Source organism: Centruroides sculpturatus, unplaced genomic scaffold (genome assembly GCF_000671375.1).
Source record: "Centruroides sculpturatus isolate CEXI.00-Female unplaced genomic scaffold, Cexi_2.0 scaffold377, whole genome shotgun sequence".
NCBI classification, from domain to species: Eukaryota; Metazoa; Arthropoda; class Arachnida; order Scorpiones; family Buthidae; genus Centruroides; species Centruroides sculpturatus.
In genome coordinates, this window is record NW_019384711.1 from 648,442 (window position 1) to 660,570 (window position 12,129).

The 12,129-nt window shown below is 31.1% G+C and overlaps 1 long non-coding RNA gene and 1 pseudogene across 1 annotated transcript; one reads left to right on the plus strand and one right to left on the minus strand.

The window, feature by feature from the left end:
* The first annotated feature begins 5,693 nt into the window (after positions 1-5,693).
* LOC111627818 lies at positions 5,694-6,570 on the plus strand (annotated as a pseudogene).
* Positions 6,571-8,961: 2,391 nt separating this feature from the next.
* LOC111627836 lies at positions 8,962-11,540 on the minus strand. The gene is made up of 3 exons (XR_002757073.1): positions 10,635-11,540; positions 9,781-9,936; positions 8,962-9,623 (listed from the first exon to the last, which is right to left on the minus strand). It is a non-coding gene; the product is annotated as an uncharacterized LOC111627836 (long non-coding RNA).
* Between the last annotated feature and the right edge of the window lie 589 nt (positions 11,541-12,129).

Consider the following 12,129-nt stretch of genomic DNA (forward strand, 5'->3'; position numbering starts at 1 on the left):
TGCCTTTCTTTATTTCATACTTTTTAATCTTTGTTGTATTTGAGAACGTATTTATTTATTTCACTTTCATTTATTACCATGCCATGTCATCGTGTCGTTGAGGACGGGCCAACTGCTAGGTTGGCCCGTCCTCAACGACGTTTCTCATTAAAATGGATAATAATACAAATATACAGATATTTCAGTGTATTATATATTTCATTCTTATGTATTATATAACGCTGTGATTTGATTGTATGGGGTAATTTTTACTGTGATTTTGTATTGATCCTCAAGGTCTACTTTCGTTTAATCATTTAGTATAGGCCTAATAGAAGTTTGAAATAAAATCGATTTGTAGACTATTCATTAAATGAATTATGGCTTATTCAATCAACTTGATAATTGCATCATTTTTTATTGAATTAATCACGAAATACTCGCTAACATTCAAAATTACAGAATGTTATGAAAGTGGCTTAAACCAATAGAATTTTTATGAGGGAAAATATAGATTACATTGATATGAGTACAGTATTGATTGTGTTGTTTATATAATACCATACTACGACGTCAAACTGAGCATGGTATTTTTACTTGAATTACACAACTGGAAATCCGAATTCAATGACTACTTCACCATTTTTTAATAGTTAAGTATATTTTGTAAATGATAATATTAAATTGAAACATACTTTGAATAAGTTAATTTTTAATCTTAAATATAAACGTAAATGCAATATAGCTCATAAAACTTATTAATAATATAATAAAACCAATCTGTATAGATACCGGTAAAGGTTTTAAGATAAAAATCGGCATTTTATATTTTTGATTTTACTTAATTCGATTTAGGGACTGAAATCTTGAAAACCTTTATGAAAATATCGTATTTTTTCGATTCTAAGATAAACTTTTCTACCTGGTTTACTTGTCCTCTTATATTCGCTGTTCAAAATAACAATCGGTAATCACCGCAAATTGACCACGTGGTGTATTATGTACTGTACCAGTAACAGACTTTTTCGGATATATTTCTCAACGTACTTTACTTCAAATTAGTTTTGTTGATAATGAGTATTTAATTTAAATTTAAATTTCTTCTTAAGATTTAAAATGTTTTTAAGGTAAGCATTAAAGCGAAATATTGTTGCATGTGCATTAGGGTTTCTCTTAAAGGGATCCCCGCTGTTTTTTAATCTAGGAAATTCTTCTCGTTTTGGGAAATCCCGCAAATTTCTTAAAAGTTTACTTTTTTCTTATTTTGTATTAAGGTTGAGAAATTTTGCAAATAGAAAGTATAATTGATCATTTGAATTTCCAAAATCTTATTCACAAAATCCCATATCCTTAAGTAATTAATAAGACGTCTTTTAACGAATCTAGGTCAGTATTGAGTAAGTTATACACCATTATTTTATTTTGGTTCATAAGATTATAATTTTATTTAAATATTGTTGTCACTCAATTAATTTTTAGTCCCGAAACCTTTTACCACGCTTTCTAACTTCTTTTCTAATCTATCAAACAGATTTTTAGAATAACGAATTGTTCTATATGTGCTTGAGATTTATAAAGTTTGTATTAATCTATCTATTTTCTATAGAACTTCTACTGATGTAGTGTTTTCAACTTCTACACTGAAATACAGTTTTTCAGAATTGTATTAAATTTCTCCTCAGAATTTATTCCGGTATATTTAGTTCCTTTTCTTTATCCACAAATTTAGAGCTTGACTGTAATAATACTTCTAAATTATTCATATCAGGCACTTTTCAAGAAGATTTACCTATGAACAAGCATTTTCTTTGATGGACTATCGGCCCTTATTTTTATGCTATTTGGCACATGCAGTGCAGGATTAAACCTCTAGCGGGCCCTATACAACATTTAAATTGGGAGACTCATTTAAATAAGTTGCTTCTAGTACATAAAATAAAAGTTTTGTACATTTTATTTTTATGTATTAAACTTTTATTTTACGTACTAGAAATGAAGAAGAAATTATTGAGGTATCCAAATATGCATATCTCTTGCTAAGATGTTTCAGTACTATATTCAAATCAAAAGAAGTAGTAAGCAAATTTCATTATGAAATGACTAATATAAAAAAGAAAAAAATCCAGCAACGAATTGCTTAACTTTACCGGCAACATTAGATGGTTTCATCTGTTATGATATTTTATTTGAAAACTTTTTATATTTTTAACTATTATAAAATGGCAGAAAGCTTAATTTTGAGGGAAGGGATGGGTTTTATAAAAAAAAAAAATTATAAATGTTAATAACGAGTAAAATCGTCATTAAATCTAACCTACTAGAGATACACATAATCCCCTTTATGTCCCCCATCCCTCTCGATCTTTAATCACCAAAATTTAATAGCATCAATTCTCTAATACACAAACATCCCTGCAATATTTCAGAAAAGCACAGGAGTTATTAAGCTTCAAAGAGGGTTAACAAAATCGTGCCTCCCCCCACACATAAACATCCATGCATACAGGAAAAAAAAAAACATTTTTTTTAAATTTCTCGACATTTCAAGGTGTCCCGAGTCCAAAAATGTAAAAATCTTCGGGGATCATTTTTTACCCGATCGCCGTACTTTCCCTTTGTTAAATATAACAGCCGTGAAAGTAACGAGAAAACATATGGTTTGATTACTAATTGTTATGTATTTATAGAGACTTTTTTAGAATTAAGCCTGAATTGAATAGTCGGAGATGTAAAAGGGAATCAGTCACATTCGTATCATTAATTGGAATATTCAAGTAACAAAAAGAAAATTGTTCTCAGAAGAATTTGGTAATATTTTAGCAGAAACGAACAGAAATGTGGATTGTTAAACTAACAAACAGTGAAGAAAAAATTTTTTCAGATGAAGTTGTGTTATACTGAAATGTCACTGGCAGCTAAAGCATGGACAGACAGAAAGGATGATTCGTTTTGCTAATCCGGAAGGATTTTAAACAGATAATCATTTTGCTCTAAATGGCCACTCTGTATATTAAATGATTAATGCTTTTTATACATTAAGTAATTCGAAAGTTAAAATTATCCGTTAGTAACCAATAAGGCGTTACCCTCATCCAATCATCACATTCTCTGTTGGCTATATATGATTTTCATCCTCGTTTGTTGGACGATAACTCAATATAACAGTCAAAGGACTACGGCATAATTAGTTTCCCTCTCCAAAATACTCTGTAGCTATCACCAATAAGCGGGTTGACGCCAAAATTTGTATACAGACTATGCAAAAGATGTGCAAGATTTTGCAAAAGAAGAACTTAGTTTAATAACTTCCGTTCGGTATTCTTTATAGAAAAGTTTCGTAACAAAACGACAAAAACACGATGAAAACATATTTATTCGTTCCTGAATAATGTCTGCTATATTAAGGATGTAATTACAAATATTAGAAAAAGAAATTTAATAAAGGAAAACAGATAATTTTCAAGTATACGAAACATTTCCTTCAATAGAAGATAGAAATTAAAAATATGAAGGTTAAAACACCCACAAGAATAGATTTAATTCCAGTTAAACTTTTAAAAAGTTACTAGAAAATGCAATTGAATTATTAACAGAAATTAACAATATAATCTATCAAAAGATGTGGAATTTTCTTATTTATTTATTTACTTATTTTTCGATGTTGCATAAAAGAGATGAAAAATCGAATCCAGCTAATTATAGACGGACTCATTGCTACGTTATATGTCTTTAAAATATTATTTACAGCAGTATTAGTTAAAAGATTCTCACAATGGATAAAAACAAAAAAAAATTTCTCTATGGTGTTGCTATCATATTCTAGAGAATTGCATCAAGAAGTAATGAAGTCAGATATTTAATAAACAGATTTATCAGATTAACTCTCATTAAGAATAGTAGAATTATACTGTACATTTTAGTGTTAACAACTTTGGTTCAGTAAAATTGTCTAGAAAATTACGAATAATGTATGTATACAGTACACTGTTGGATTTACAAAGGCGTTTATTCTTTAAACCTTATGTCAACCTTATAAACCCGACATTTATAAACCTTAGGTCAACATTGTTATCTCAGGTGTTTGGTAGCGCCTGAGATAACAATGTTGACATAAATGTGATTAGGGCAATTGTTTGGATTTTGTAAAATAATAAGATGTCGATGGTTTCAATACCAATCTTTTGATATTCAACGGGACCGGCTACAGGGCGATTCTCTGTCTCCATATTCAATTCGACGCTTTATGATCTAGATAAAATATTTGAGAGAGAAGAGGATAGAATCTTTGATGGGGGGAAGTGCATTCAGTGCAATATGCAGACAATATAGTTTTTATACCATCTCGAAGATTGTTTACAAAGAAAATTGACTTTAGCGAATCTAATGCAATTGAAAACAGGGAAAATTCACTAATACAAAGTGTTTACAAATGATTGAGCGCATTCCATTAATAAATTATAAATAAACCAATCATTTGTAAACACCCTGTACATTAATAAAGATGTGATTGATTAATTAATCATATTAATTAAAATAAAATCTTTATGCCATAAATTAAATAAATATTAATTTAATTGACATATCTGGACAACTTGTGGGATTATTATTACATATATCTATATAGAAGATATATTAAATACAATGAATTAACCTTCATTTACTTCGATATCATAATTTAAAATAATAATATAATATTCTAAATTAAAAAACATTATAATTATATTAATAACAACAGTTAATATCGAACCTATCTGCCCCATGCAGTAAACATGCAATAAAAGGATCATTATTATATTTAAGCTATATAATATTAAAATATAGATCGTTCCAATAAATACATGCATTTAAATGTTATCATTTTAAAGATACATACGAGTCAAATACGTCTTGTATTCTTCGGTCATTCAGCTAATATGTTTTATCACGACTAATCCTATTGTTCCAGAACTTATTATGTCATGTCTGCAAGCACCAATGACATTTTTCCACGTTTAACTTTATCGAACTTATATTTTATAATTATTTATTTTAATTAATTAATTAAAAAATGAATTTTACTGTGAAATAATGTTATGAAATTTATTGATTTCTTAACATTATGTTCGAGTATTTTTTAAATTTTGTTCATGTACTTAAAATGTGTTCTTATTGATTAAAAGTTAAAGCTTCTGTCTTTATTCTTATTAAAATAACGATAGAAATATTAACAGTTTCTATGTCTATCCGATTTATTTTTATTACAGTAATACCCCGACTTACGCGAACCCGGAGTTACGCGATTTTCAAATCTCGTCGATTCCTCTTTTGTTTGAGCACCACGCAACTCTTGATTACTTACGTCCACCACACTATTGTTCAGCTTATATGTTCGGACGTGTCGCGTGGAATCGACGCATAGCTACAATTTATTTCTGTATTTGTTATATCTACAGAGACTTGAGAGACTCTACTATGTCATTCAAACGAAGAAGAACTGATTCTTCTGAATCAAACAAGAAAAGAAAAACTTTATCTTTGGAATGTAAAGTTAACATTATTAACTTCGATACATAAATGAAAATTTGTGAATTGGCAAAGAAGTTTGATCTACCGGAATCGACGGTCAGAACAATTATAAAAGGTAAAGAAAAATTTCTCAAGCTGTGAAAAATGTTCAATCTTTAAATTCAAGCATCATTCGTGAACTTCACGGTATTATCGCTGAGATGGAAACAATGTTAAAATTATGGTGTAATAATGGAGTAAATGCGAAAAATTGTCCTGTTGATCAGAACACGGTGTGCTCTCAACATAAGCTAGTTTTTGAGAAATTGAAAGAGGATGCTGGAGAGATGGCTAAAGATGAAGAGTTTAAAGTTAGTAACGGTTGGTTCAGCCGATTCAAAAGACGCTGTAATTGGCATAGCATTGCAGAAAGTGGAGAGGCAGCAAGTGCTGATAAAGAGGCTGCGTCTTACTATCTAGAGAAATTCAAAGCTATGATAGATGAAGGTGGCTATACCAGCCAAACCACATTCAACGTAGATGAGACTGACCTGTTCTGGAAGAAGATGCCTAAAAGAACGTTTATCACGCCTGAAGAGAAAACCTTTCCAGGTTTTAAGGCCGCTAAAGATTGATTGACGGTGATGGTTGGCGCGAATGCAGCTGGTGATTGTAAGTTAAAACCTCTCTTAGTTTATCGCTCGGAAAATCCAAGAGCATTAAAAAAAATCTAAAGCTGGCTTGCCTGTGATTTAGAAGTCGAATCGTAAAGCTTGGGTGGCAGCTTCCCTTTTTGAGGACTGGTTTGGTCATCACTTCATACCTGAAGTCGAACGTTATTGCCAATCTAAACAAATTCCATTTAAAGTGATGCTCATAATCGACAACGCACCAGGTCATCCCCCTGCAACTTTAACTAATTTTGACCCACGTGTGAAAGTTTTATTTTTGTCACCAAATACAACCAGCTTGTTTCAACCGATGGATCAGGGAGTCATCAAAACATTCAAAGCTCATTACACAAGACGATCGTTTGCACATCTGCATGAAGCTATGAGACAAAACAACGAGCTCTCTCTGAGACTTTTGGAAACATTTTTTTTCTAAATTATTGTTTTCTTTAGTCTCTGGCACCATATAAAAATAATTTGTATGTATTTGTATGCGAAATTATACCCCGACTTACGTGAATTCGACTTACGCGGTTATCGCTCGGTCCCACCTGTCGCGTAAGTGACTAATTGCTAAAGTAAGAAACTTTTGTGAATACAATAATTTCCAAGGCATAGAATTTTTAAAAAACATATTACTAAATTTTCTGTTTTTTCTCTCTTCGAATATGGTTAATTCTAGGGTTTGTCTGTCGGGATCCCGGGATTTCGGTTGTTTTTTTAATCAGGGAAATTTTTCTCATCCCGGGAAATTCTGCAAGTTTCTTAAAGTTTACTTTTTTCTTATTTTGTGTTAAGGTTGAGAAAATTTAGCAAATAGAGAGTATAATTAACTCATAATTTGTCAGAATTCATTTGTATTTATTAGTTTTAAACCTACTTATTAGTTTCTTAAATTTTTCCGCGTTATAGCATGTCTCAAATGGACAATAATCAATACGTAGCTTATTTGTGGCAGACTCTAAAAATTCTTTACTTGTCAGAACTATCTGGAATTAATATCTAGAATAATTGTGCTTAACCATACCCCATGGCTTCAATAACTGCATTATGCCAGATTGTGCAAATTGGGTATTGGGCAAGGATACAAATGATTACGAATTCTGCAAATATGAAGTTTTTCTTCATAAACCTGATTACTAAAGACAAGCGAACTGCCGAATTATTGGGCTATATTGATGTTTCTGTTAAAGCAGATGAGGTAGACAAATCAAGAATACATCTCGAAATCTTTCAGGCTACGGGTGAAAAAACACATAATATCAGTCTTCTCTTAAATGCATTAAAAACGATTCCACTCGCATCAATTGAATGGAAAAGGGTATTCTCGATAAAAGGACTTTTCATTACTAAAATACGAACCGGATTGAGTGATCGGAGTATCGACCACATTTGCTTTTTAAAATCTTATAAAAATTTACAATAATATTTTGTATTATGTTTTATTTAAAAAACGAAAATTACCGTCTAACTTAGAAGTTTGATCTAAGTTCATTTTTTTTAATAGTACTTAATTATACTTAGACCCATGTGAGAAGAATTATTAACAAAATAATTGCGATTTGATATGCTATAGAACTGTTCGAATGCGTACAAGTACAAATTGAGAAGGANTTTTTCCAAAATCCCGGGACAAGCAAAAGACCAAGAAATGAGAATGGTTAATTCTCGCCCTGTTATCCTTTAATGATAAAATAAGTTAAATACAAATTTAAGATGTACTTTTTGTGATAAAAAAAATTCATTTTCGTCAAGATGTAAATTCTTAAATTTATTTTAACCATTTTTAATATTAAAAGTTAAAATTCTAAGTTAGTGTTAAAAATTTTGATATTGTATTTAACGTTTTATGCCTATTTATTATTTTAATAAATTTAAATACTATAATGATAAGCAGTTACAATGTGTTTATAGTATCTAAGTTAATATAGTTACACCCCGTAATTACGTTAGCGATTTTGGTGAAGAAGATTTACGATCTCGTGTGTGAATAAACATTACAATGGTAACGAATTCAACCGAATACGAATTTCGTCTATACAAAGTGCCAGCTATTTTAAATATAATAATTTCTAATTTTGATTTTAAATATAAAATAGACAACTACCTAATTATGTAGATCCTAAAATTTATTATTAAAATTGTAAGAGTAAAAAAAAAAATTATATAAATTACAATATAATATAATTTATATTACACAAATATGTCATAAGATATCCCAACAAATTTCAATATACAATTTGTCAGAAATATAATTTTTCAGAATAGTGTCAAGTTTCTTCGAAACTTTCAATTATAAATCAATGAAAATATTTTTAAATTTACTAAAAATAACTGGCGATTTTATTAGAAAATTTCTGGATGTTTAAAACTATCTTAGGGAGTTTTTATGCTAAAATTTGATTTGTCTAAGACAAATTATAGATTTATGATAAATAAATCAAATTTTAAAAAGAAAATCAAAAAATATCAGATTTTTAAATATTATTAACCCAAACTTTTCAAAAAATGTTTATACTATAGTGATGATTAGATAAAAAATTGTTCTGAAATATTTTTCATAGAAGTTAATTTTATCAGTAAATTGTATTAAAATATTTCGGTGTTTTTATGTCGATATATCAAATAACATCAATTATTTCAAACCAATGTTTTACTATAGATGTGTGCCAAACATTATATCTGTGTTTGAAGTACTACAGCTAGATTGTGCAAGCTTATTCATACAACAGATTATTTTTACAATTCATTAAGAAGTAATGAGTTTTGTTTATTTACACAGGTTTTCTTTTCTTTCTTTCTTTTAGAGTTTAAATCAAAACAAAGATCTCTTGAAGCGGACAGCAGAAAAATATCCAAGTTTTACAAATATCCGGTAAGGAAAATTTGTTTTGTATTAACTTTAAAATCGTTTAAAATTCAATTCAAATTGAAAAAATTAGGGTAAACATTCACAAATTTGTGAAAAAAATTAATAAATCTTTTATTATTGGGTGCGTATTTCGTAAATGGAAATGTTAACAATAAATAATGGAATATGGCTGCATTTTCATATCTTGATTTTCTAGTGATATATTTTTTGTTTTGTGTACCATTCGTAATTTAACGGGTAAGCTTGTGACAATACATTGCTAATTTCGTCAGAGTATATTTTAGCTTATATTTCATTGTTAATTGAGTTAATTTTATTACAATACATATATTTCTTACACTTCTTAACTAGCAAGCATTCGTGCGTGCACATGCATAAAATAGCTTTAATCTTCATCTGAATCGCTAGGCACATTTGAAACATTTAAATACATCTTTCTCTTTTTCATATGATGCTTGGAGTTTCGTATGATACGAAACCAAACAGAAACTGCATTGCACCCATTGCCACTTTGTTTTCGTTTTAACATCATTACAATTGTGACCACAGACTCAACAGTCACAATCGTTGCCTTTTTTTGGTTTCCGATATCAGCTTCTGTTATTTGCTGGACATTCCTGTAAAGAATCAAATAAATCAAAGTTAGTTTTTGGCCTATTTAATAGGATATAGGCCAAAACACAGCAACCAACGCATTTCCTATGATGTTGACATTAACAACACGTTTTATTTTATTCAAATTCTACAATGCAGTCAATGTAAATGAATTCTTACCTTTTCCATATTTCGGAAGATGTTCCAGAAAAGGGATTCACATATTTAGCTTGCCTCGCATTACTTTTTCGCTGTTGTTTGGTTCTTTTATGTTCGTAGATACTGTCGGCAAAACTAGGACACTGTCTAAGCTTACACTCACAGCTGGCTGCTACTCTGTTAAATTATTAGTCATGTCAAGAGATTTTTAAAATAGCGAAGTCCTCGTATGTGATACCAGTCTTCCTGAAGCTATTGATAATTGTTTCAGGAATAAAGGTAACGTAGAAAGCTTGTTTTATTAGCCTATGAAAACCTGAGCGGTTGGATAATGCCCACTATTTTCAGACATGTAGTGACTTTAACTTTTTCCCCAAGTCTGTTTGAAAGGGCGATAGATGCCTATATCTGAGTTGGAGAAGATGAATAACGTGGGCAGAGAAGGTAAAGTAAAAGTCGGAACTGGTGGGTCTTACAGACGCCTTGAGTTCATTCTGTCCATTCTGTCCATTCTGTCCTGGACAATCCTCATAAGTTATGGGGATTTCCCTATAACTTATGGGGATTTCCGTTGAATGCTCTGACGGTTTGTTTCTGGGCCTACACGTCCAGAAACAAACCGTCAGAGTTGGGAATTAGCTGTTGGAAAAGATAACTTATCTTCCCAACTGCTAATTAACAACTAGCTCTGAAATTTACGCACGTATTAGTTCAAACATGTTCGGACACGAATGAACATGTCATTTCGATATAATTATGTCACGGGCAACACTACGTGGCCATTCCAGGAATTCAATTGTCACACCTTGTATATCTATTCTTTTTTTATATTAGTATTGCTTCAGTCATATATAAGAATATAATTAAAATAATACCATAGCGATCATTAATAATTTATCGGAGTTCCAGGTAAATCGTTTGTCACCTCGAGGATCGATAGCGACTATGCTGGAAGCTGTTCAATTAGATATTTGTGTTTGTGTTTTGTATGTGTATGTTGGAAACACTTCAAGAATATGTTCTATGTGAATACACTGTAGTTTAAATTTACGTTTCGTTAAAATAAATTATAATTTACATTTAATGATATAAATTAATTTCTTTTTGTTGCAATTGTATGATGTATTGTTGTTGCCAGCTCAACACATCGTCGTTCACTAATGTTGCCAGATCAACGGAGGAGCAAAAATGAGGATTCAGCTCAATACTCAACAAGTGTTATAAGTTCTGGTTGTTGTGAAATCTACATATATAATCGAGATGGGTTGATTATAATAATAATAGTAAGCGCAGAGCCCAAACGGTTAGGAGTTGAAAGTTGAAATTTGGTACACAGTTAGGGTACATCACGAGAATGTACACTAAGAACAGATTTTTTGAAATCCCCCCGTGGGGAAGAGGGAGAGGATTAAGGCTTACCCTGAAGAACTCGGTTTCTACTGTACTACTTTAGATGCGGTTTTTTGCATTTTTGATTGCATTTTAATGGGGTACGTACACTAAGAAAAGATTTTTCGAAATTCCCTTCGCGGGGGAGAGTTGTTAACACTTCCCCGCGGGGGAACTGTTAACAATGGAAGTGTCAACAATGGACATGTCAAGAATGAAAGTGTTAACAATGGAAATGTTAGGAGAAATCGACTTACAAGATTTACAATGCTCAGATGCGGTTTTTTGCGTTTTTGTGGAAAATCGAACATATTTTTAGATCCATCTAAAAATTCTCCAATTAGTCTGGAAACAGGGGGACCTAATTCTTGCATTGTATGAAAACGGGTAAGATTTGCTATAATGTAATAATCTTAATCTTAACTATCGTTACTTTTTTGCCCGAGCAACACCGGGCTTATCTGCTAGTTATTTAATAAATTAAATAAACTTTATTTTTGATCATACAAATATCGACCGTTGCTTTGTGAATAACAACAATATTGACTAAATAAATATGTTTAAAAATTTAATGAAGAATAACTGATGGTAAGCAGGGGCGCCGCTAGCTGTTTGAACGCCCGTGTGCAATACCGATTATGCCGCCGCCTATTTAACTATGACTACCTACGCTGCAGGCCCGCCGTAAGCGGGCGTGCAAGGCGTGCACCGCACGCGGGCGGCACGTCCAGGGGGGCGGCAAAGAGCCTTTCTGGCAAGCTCAGCATAGGTAGTCGTAGTTAAACAGGGGGCGGCATAATCGATATTGCACACGGGCGTTCAAACAGCTAGCGGCGCCCCTGCTACGCTGAGCTTGCCAGAAAGGTTCTTTAGTGTTGTCTCATAAGGGTGTGAAAAAATAAATAAATACTTTACAAAGAAAAACTATTTATTATTACTAAATTATTTTTGTTTATTTAAGTGTAAAACCATATAAATATT